The sequence below is a fragment of the Capsicum annuum genome, unplaced genomic scaffold, assembly GCF_002878395.1.
Source record: "Capsicum annuum cultivar UCD-10X-F1 unplaced genomic scaffold, UCD10Xv1.1 ctg998, whole genome shotgun sequence".
NCBI classification, from domain to species: Eukaryota; Viridiplantae; Streptophyta; class Magnoliopsida; order Solanales; family Solanaceae; genus Capsicum; species Capsicum annuum.
In genome coordinates this window covers 697,616-707,731 of record NW_025896076.1, presented here as the reverse complement: position 1 = coordinate 707,731, position 10,116 = coordinate 697,616, and the positions used below count along the sequence as shown (strand labels likewise).

General features: G+C 27.9%; 1 non-coding gene across 1 annotated transcript; it reads left to right on the top strand.

Annotated features, from left to right (window-relative positions):
- Window positions 1-9,618: 9,618 nt before the first annotated feature.
- LOC124895840 lies at window positions 9,619-9,708 on the top strand. Its single transcript, XR_007051903.1, has one exon. It is a non-coding gene; the product is annotated as a small nucleolar RNA snoR26 (small nucleolar RNA).
- Window positions 9,709-10,116: the final 408 nt, after the last annotated feature.

Below are 10,116 nucleotides of genomic sequence, written 5' to 3'. Positions count from 1 at the left end.
ATGTGTATAGTTAAAGAAAATGACATATTTTGTGTGATTAATTTAATTATCTGCTAGACAAACGAGAACATACACAAGAAAATTATTTCAAAATTTGAACCAATATTAATATGAGTTAAGGTGTTCAATTGAAACAAGACTTAACTCAAATGTCTAAGTGGAATATCAAGACAAGTTTTAAGTTGGCAAAATATGTCAACTTGGATGATGTCGTTGCAATAATGAGTGATATTAAACATTTCAAATCAGTAAGATATTGTTTGAATGGTTACGGTCATGAGGAAGGTTAGCAAATCAAACAAGACAACATATCATGAACAAATCAAAAACTTGTTTCAGCAAAACATAAAAGTTCTACAGCAGCAATAACAACTCTGAAGAAGCTGCACAAATATGGGATAGCAAATATATATATACTCCTATATAATATATGTGAGACAAAGAATTTGGAGATAATTTTGTCCTTTTATATTTTATCCCAAGAATAAATAATGGTGGGATTGTTATCTCACCAAATGTGTAGGATAGCTTATCCCGACACTATTTATTAATTTCGGGATAATTTATCTCGAATATTGCCCACCAAATATGCATTAAAAATTTCATTCCAAAATTATTATTTTATCTCAAAATTATTTGCTTTTGTACCTCACACGAAACGATCCCTTAAGGTATCAATTGGACATGCAAAAATGGATTGAATTAATAAATAAAGATTGAATTGAAATGATCTAAAAATTTTCTAAGTCATAACCTAACTTGTCTGACTTTTACCAAGTTTAAAATTTAGAATTTGTTTTCTCATAATTTATTTGAATACCTAATAAAATGTTTTTTTCTCTTTATATTACGATTATATAAAATGTATCAAATAAAAATAGCTTTTTAAAAATATTTAGATAAAGTATTCATGGGCAATCTGGGACTCATACCTGTAACCCTCCTCACTCCCCCAAATCTAAACGAATTGAACCAATCACAATTTTATGGGCTGATTTTTCCACCCTAATAACGCACATGCAAACTAATTAAATGAGTGATCAGTGTGATTGCGGTTAAGTTCCAAGTCAAAATTATAGTCTACTGCTTACTTTGGTAGATATTGAAATGAAGAATATGAAAATGATAGTTTGAATGAATTTGGTATTTACAGCTACCATTAGTAAACTCAATTAGTTGAGTTCAATATAGTAGTGTTTGCCATCAAAATCTCATACTTAACTTATAGTTTAATCTAAGTAACACCTTGTGTGTTTAAGCTCTTCCTAATGTTTATCATCTCCATATACTGGTGTCTGGTTTATATGTCATTTATGTTTGATTAGAATATTTTCCCCAAAAATCTTAACACAGTCACAAGCTAAGTAGGTTTGTGTAAAATCTAACAAAACTTATGATCCAAAATATCTTTTGCATTGGTATCCAAATACTTTTTCACCAAAAGTATTTTTCCACTTATTTTCTAATTTTGTATGACAATATTAATTTTTCTAAAAATTAATCTAAAGCCAAACTAAAATCCTTACTAGTCTTCAAAGACATAGTCGTTTGGTCTGAGATATAAGGAATAAATAATCTTGAAATAAAATAAAAGACTATTTTATCTCGTGTTTGATGTAAGGTATTAGTTAGTATATGTATTAGTTATCCCATCATTTACACTGTAATAATGAAATAAGTTATCTTATATGCATAAGATAACTAATCTCAAAATTAATCATTTCGAGATAAATTTTTTCCAACCAAATTAACAACCCTATGTTGTATGTATATATCACATGAATAAGCAGCAGCTAGCAAAGTACGGTACGTAAATCGACAAAAATGACATAGCTTACTTTGTTGTCTCTCCTGATTCCTGGAACATACTTTTCAACGACTTATTATTAATATTGTAACCAACTTTTAAGTATTGGAAAGCCTAAAACAACGAGGCTAATATGTGCACTAAACTGTCCGCTACACGTGGGGTTAAAAGAAGGATTGGAATATATTTATATGAATTCTTTATCTTACATGTTTCATGTTTGTTGGAAATTTTTTTCACAACTTAAATATATATACTAATAGAAGAGAAGCTTAGGCGTAGTACATAAAGTTTTCTTCGTAAAGTTCCCCTTCTATTAATAAAACCTAATAGTGAGTATAATCGATATTTAGTAATAGTAACTGCAAAGAGTATACTTATTAGTAGGTATACTTGACTTGCATGCAGCATCATCTCTGACAAGCAATTCAATTTGGAATGATCCCAGAATTTAAAATTTATGAATTCATAATTTTATTTCTTTAAATTCTTGAAGCTTAAATTTATAATTTATACACGTCAAACAAATTTTTTAGTATAAATTTAAATTTAAATTTAAATTACTAAATTTGATTGAACTCGTAGCATGTATTCTAGCTCTACTCTCATTTTCAACAACTTGACAACGGTCACTTTCTTTGCTTTGGTTGATTTAAATTTCATCAACTTGGTGTTGGCCCTAGGAATTATCCAGGTTGCTGCCTTGGTCTTTTCTTATTTTTTTATTATAATTGTTTTGTGTTTCTCTGAGTCCTAAGGGGATGAGAATCTGGTCACTTTCTTTAATACTAATCTCTCATTTCATCCCAATTTATACGACATATTTTAAATTTTGAAATTTAAGCTATTCTTTTTCCTACTATAGTTTTTTCATATGTGCAACTTTTCTTTCAGAAAAATCTTAAGATTTCAACTAGAAATTACAGTTAAAATTAAATTATTTGACTCTTAAAATTAAAATTATATCACACAAACTGAGACAAAAGAAATAATATATATACTAATGTAGGGATTATTATGTGAATTTTTTAAATTATTTGAAAGACTTGGTCATATATTCTTAATGCACGTATTCTTGTTCATATTGTATCTAACGTAAAATATTAATCCACAAATTCTCACATAATTTATGCAACTATCAGAGTTATTTAATACCAACAACCAAACACAACATTACATTCTGCAACAATTATTTTTTCCTTGTACAACCAGCCAAAGATGATCATATTAATAATGCAAAATTCTATTCTAATTAAGACTATTTTTTAGATGATATCATTATACATTGATTAAAGAGGTGAGATTAGCTTTTTTGGTGTGTTTGGTTCATCGTACTGAATATAAATGCATCAAATCAAACGATTAACCGTCTTAATAGCTGTATTATATTATATTAATTAATTAACTAAAGATAGTTGTATCTTTGAGGTTTCAACTTTTAATTTACTTATCAAATAAGGCTGCATGATTTGTAACTTTGATAAAATGTTTAGCCGACATCGCCCAATAATAATCTTTTTTCTATTTTGGCTAGAAAGTTGTAGGTTGAAAGGAAGTCATACAGTGAAGTTTTTGTCATTTAAAAAATTAAGTTGTCAAACAGCTTATTACATAAATGTAGAATAAGACTGCATACAATAAATTTTTATAACTCAATCTTTTGTGGATATTATATATAACGGGAGCTTTGATGCATCCGCAGGGATGAACTTATGGTCTATTTTGTGGTGCTCCGGCACCAATTACTCAATGCAGATAAGGTACAATTATATAAGAAATATATAAAAATTAATATAAAATTTATAAAAGCACCCATTAAACTACGAAGATAGTTGAGCGTTTTAATTTTTAGGTGGAACCTTAAAAGATTTAGGCATCAATATGTGTTCGAATCTCCTACTCCTAGACACCCAAGATCTCTAAATCTTGAATCTACCACATACATCGGACTATCATTTTACGAGGTCGTGGATTATATATTAGTCATACATAGTTTGATCTGTGATGCTATAATATTTAGCTATTGCAGATTTTCAAGACGTCAACGCTCGAGCCTCGGCTTGTTTCCTACTACATTTTTTTAGGGACAATAACAATCTTCTTATAATTAATAGTAGTAATATAATTTAAAAACCAGCCGCAAATTATTGATTCCTGTAGAAATATCAACTGCAATTATTCTGCTAATTAATTAGTAGAATTCAACTTGATCAATTTTTTAATGAACGTATATCGGACTTTTTCAGATTTTACAATGAACCATTACTCATATCCCATCATTCTGGGAAGAAAAAAGAGAAGTTAATAATAATAAATTAGTTTTGCAAGCAAAGTCTGATTTTGTCACGTAATTGTGCCTTTTTTTTTTCTTATTCAGATTTGATATTCATATTTTGATTTCGATTAATCTGAATTTTTACATTATAATAATATTAAATCGAGAGACGACCTTACTCAAGAACATTTTTCATATATGAAAGGGTCATTTGGTGTGAGGTGTAGGGATAAAATCGTAAAATGCAAGATTATTTTGTCATATGTTTGACTGAAGGTATTAATTAGTCCTAAGATTATTAATCGCACTATTTATATCATATGATTAGCCACGACATGGAGCAACTTCAGTTTACTGAGGACATGACCCTAGATAGGAAGGTGTGGAGGTCGCGGATTAGGGTAGAAGGCTAGTGTGAGTGTGTGGGTTGTGGCTAGGGGTTAGGAGAGTTTGGGTGTGGTGGGAGTCTTAGGTATTGTGAGAGTATGTCACTACTAGGTGAGTATCCGTTTTCTTATATTTATTGAGTATTGCTTGTATTTTCTCTTATTTTGGAATTCTTTGATATTTATTGTTATTATTTCTTATTTGTTATTTCTATTTATGTTATCCACCATGTCTCATGTTTCATTACGAATTTGGTATACTATTCTCATTCTTGAGCCGGGGGTCTATCTGAAACAGCCTCTCTACCTCTTCGGAGGTAGTGGTATGGACTGCGTACATTTTAGCCTCCTCAAACCACACTTTGTGGGAATACACCGGGGTTGTTGTTGTTGTTGTATATCATATAATGAGATACGTTATTTCATATACATAATAAGATAACTAATTTTGAAATCAATTATCTCAAGATAACTTATTTTCAACCAAACGAGTCCATCAATGTTCAAATCTGAAACCGTTAATTAAAAGTTGGAACATGCCAATCAACAAATATCTTGAAGTCCACTAGTGAACTTGTTGAATTTGGAGAATTGGGACTTTGGATATATACACAAAACACATCATGCCAAGTAATAATGGGGCTTTGGGATATATACACAACGCACATACACACTAAGGGGTCGTTTGATAAAGTGTATAAGATTAATATCGAATATAGTGTATTAGTTAGTAATGCTTACATTAGTAATGCAAGTCTTAGTAATGTTGGTATTAGTTATGCAAACGTTATTTCTTATACAGTGTTTGGTTCGATTTATTAAAAATAATATATATTTATATAATTTTTATAAAAAAATATTTTCTTACCAAAATTGCCTTCTTTCCATTAAAACCCCAACTTCAATTCTTCATCATGATCCTCCAAAGCTTCTCCTTTTTCCTCAAAAAATTCTCAAGTATAAACAATTTCCAGAACTTCATCAAAAGTAGACATTCAGAATTCTTCAATAAATGCGATAATTCGCTCTTCCATCAAAAGTGATAAAGCACTACTAAAAAAAGGCAAAAAAGTGACGTAACAAAAGCGATGAACTGTGTCGCTTTAAAAACCGAAGAGAAAAGCGACACTATCTGTCGCTTTTTTAGTTTAATTTTAACTTTTATTTCTTTTTTATTAAAATCGACGGCAAACGTCTCAATATCCGTCATTTTTTTCCGGAATTATTGTACCAACTAATTAAAAAATAATTTATAATTTTTTATTAATAAATGCGACGGGATGGCATCGTAATGTATTTATAAATAATAATAATTAGTTTTTGAAAAGCGACGTAGTCCGTCGATTTTTATTGATTTTTATTTTTATTAAAAGCGACGACAACGTCGCTATAATGTTTACTTTTAAAAACATTAATTCTAGAAAAGCGACATTGTCCGTCGCAATTTGTAATTATTTTTAATTTTTCTTTATTTTTTACAAAAAACGACGGATATCGTCGCATTTGTTAAAACTAAATAAAAATTATTTTTTGAAAAGCGACGTTGTCCATCTCTTTTTAAATTTAATTTTTATTTTTGTTTATTTTTATTAAAAGAGACGGACAACGTCACTAAAATTTTTATTTTTAAAAATATTAATTCTAGAAAAGCGATGATTTTCGTCGCAATTTGTAATTATTTTAATTTTTCATTATTTTTATAAAAAGTGACGTACCACGTCGCTTTTGTATAAAAGTTATTTTTTTGAAAAGCGACGTTATCCATCGCTTTTAAAATTTAATTTAATTTTTATTTATTTTTATTAAAAGCGACGGAAAACGTCGCTATAATTTCTATTTTTTAAAATATTAATTCTAGAAAAGCGACGTTGTTCGTTGCAATTTGTAACTATTTTTATTTTTAAAAAAATCGACGGACAGCGTCGCTTTTTTTAAAACTAAAAAAAATTAATTTTTTGTAAAGCGACGTTGTTCGTCACTTTTTAAATTAAATTTTTATTTTTGTTTATTTTTATTAAAAGCGATGGACAACGTCGCTATAATTTCAATTTTTTAAAATATTAATTCTAGAAAAGCGACGTTGTCCGTCGCAATTTAAAAATATTTTTAATTTTTGTTTATTTTTTTATAAAAAGCGACGGATAGCGTCGCTTTTGTTAAAACTAAATAAAAGTTAACTTTATGAAAACGACATTGTCCATCGATATTTGATCTTTTTAATTTACTATTTAATAATTAATTTTTATATTTAAAAAAATTAAATATATTCAATTATTTATTAAATACATTGATATCATAAGATCAATTGATCAAAAAAATAATATATTGTTGAAGTTATAATATAATAATATAAGCTAAATTTAGTGATAATTTTTCATTGCATGTATATAAAACGTTGTATTATGAGGTAATTTACATGTGTATTTGATGTATGTAGTACATATTGTGAATTTTATAGTCAATCAAATATATATATTGAATACATTTATATCATACGATTGATTAATCAAGGTAATAATATATTGTTGAAGTTATAATATAATAATGTAAGCTAATTAATTAAGCGATAATTCAACAGAGTAGAAATAAAATACGCTGTATTATGAGGTAATATACTCGTGTACGTGATGTTACATATTATAAAGTTGATAGTCAATCAAATATATATACATACATGCATATATATTGCTACATATATATGTATATATATATATATATACATACATATATATATGCATATACATATATATGTATGTATGTATAAATACGTATCTCTCGTATAGTGATGTACATAGTAGTTAAAAGCTAGCTAACTTAATCTATATATACAAATCTTTTGAATAATACGTTAACATCATATGATTGAGGTAATAATACACTATTGAAAATATAATAATAATGAAGCCAATTAACCGACAATTCATCATATTAATACGTTGTATTAACTTAATCGAAATCTTCAATTCAATCTTTTTTTAACCGAATTTCTAATCCCAATTTGAATCCTCTCCTCAATTTTAATCTCAACCGTTCTTCATATTTGATCAACGGTCAATATTAAAAATAATTTTCACAATTCTTTTTCTTGAAATTAGGGGTGTGCATCGCTCCATTCGGTTTGATTTTATATATTATCAGTTTGATTTATCGGTTATCGATTTTTAAATAAGTTAAACCAATAATCAAATCAATAAGGTATTTTTTTAATTAATTTTTTGTTTATCGATATTTTGTCCTTAACGGTTCGATTTTTGATTTAACCAATAAGAAAATATGCATAAAATAGAAATAGTAGCAACTAATTAACAAGAAAAAAAATGAAATCTTAATTGCAGCAAAAATCATGCATGATGTGTTTTATTTTACAAGAATATTATTATTTTTCTCATCATTATCACATTTATTAAAATAGCGGGCCTAATTCAATTTCTCAATGTGTTTATTTTCTAGCCATCTTGTACACAATAAATATCAATTTTAATCAAATTGATATTAATTCTATTTTTGACCCATTTTAAAGTAATTTTAATCTCAGCCGTTGATCAAAATTGATCCAACGGCTGATGTTGACACCCAATTTTGACCTCTCAATACTACTTTTAGGCTGCTATTTTCTCAAAATTATTTGATTTCAATTATTAATATTTTTGTACACATTAATATTAAATACATATTGACATGTCACATTCATAATTTAGAAAAATTCACAAATTGAAATATATGAATTATTTTGCAGTATCACTTTTATAATTCATTAATTTGAATATATTATTTCTCCATGTAATTTTATTAATATTTTTGTTAATTCTTTTCGTAAATGTGTAGTAGTAGTAGTAGTATCATCATTAGCAACGATTTTATATAATAAATTTTTAGCCAATTTGTGATTAACTTCAAATTTTATTCAATTTTTAACTCTTTTTAAAATATGTTTAATCTCAGCCGTTGATCAAAATTGATCATACGGCTGAGATCCCACCACCCTTCCCTTTCCTTTTAAATAAAACATAAACCCTAATCTCTCAATTTCAACAAAAAACAGCCGCCCAATACTAGCAGCAGTCGGCGAAGCAGCCATAGCTGCTGCTGCTGCCTTGATCCATCCTCCCCACGCTGGAGTGCCGCCGGCCAACACAAACCAGTGATCTGCTTGGCTTTGGTAAGAGCTATCTCCATTTGTTATTTCGTAATCTGTAGCGAACTCTATTTTTAGGATATATTAATTTTTTTGGTATTTCACTTTTCTGAGATCTAACATCATGCTAAATAAAGAAAGCCATCTTTTGGTATAGTTCTAGCACAGGAGCAACTAGTAATGCATAGGAAAATTTTGGGATGCCCTTGGACCTATTTATGAAGGATGTGGTTAAAATTCACTGATATTTTTTTATCATATCTTTTTGTGCAAATGTAGCACCTTGTCAAGCTGTTCAACAATACAATTATTTTGTTCCGAATATTATTCCTGAAAATTATTGTTATACCACTACTGTTAGAGGTGCATTTATATAAGTTGTTTTTAAATTGAATTCCTTGAATATTCAATTATTGTGATTCTACAACTTTGATTTGATCTTTATAACATATTAAACATCGAAAAGATGCTTCATACATCATCCACAAAAGAATGAAGTGATATTTTCATCAATATCAAGTATTACAAACATAGAAGAGATTGAAAAGAAGTTGGAAAATGGATTTTTTTGATTTTGAAAAAGCAACATAGACTTTGGCCCTCTTTTAAGCCTATGTTTAAGGTCACATTGTCACTTTCTATTTACACCATGTGTTAGAAGTAGTAGTAAATTGAGAAGCATCTTTCAATGTCTACTTGTCCTTGTACAAGAAATAAAACAGATAGATCCTTAATCTTTCACCTCAAAACTTTTGAATGAAAAAAAAAGTTTAGCAAAAATTACTTTGATATGAGTCTGATAGTTCAAGATGTGGAACTTTGTTTGCCTCACATCAAATAGCTACTCACTCTCTTCACTTTTACTTGTAATATTTCGCTTTTCAAAAGTTAGTTGGACTAATTTTCAGAGATAAATTAAAAATAGATAAATTTAATATCTAAACTTTAGATATTTTCAATCTCTTCTGTTTAGTCTTTCTTATTTGTTTTATGCAATATCTTCCTTTTCTCATAAAAGGCATCAATGATGAATAATCCAATTTGTTATCCTTGCACTTTGATTGTTGAATGAAGATAATGATGGGGGAACATTTCTGAGATGCTTTTCTTTTCCTTCTTTCTTTGCTTGCATAGTATTTTTCACTCCATTCAAAATCATTCTATTGGAAAGATTTATTTATTTCCTAATCAAAATCATTAATTTTTTGCAAATATGTTAACAGTGATTTTTGTAAAATCATTTGTAAAATAACTAGTGACTTGAAAATGGTTAAGTGTAGTTATTTGAAAATAGTTAAATATAGTGACTTGAAAATGTGAATTAGTTAGTTGAAAATAGTTAAGTGTAGTGACTTGAAATGCTAATACATGACTTGAAAATGACTTGAAATATGTACTAGTGACTTGAAATGTGAATAAGTTATTTGAAAATTATTAAGTGTAGTGACTTGAAAATGATTAAATGTAGTTACTTGAAATTGAGAACTTGTGACTTGAAAATGATTAAGTATAG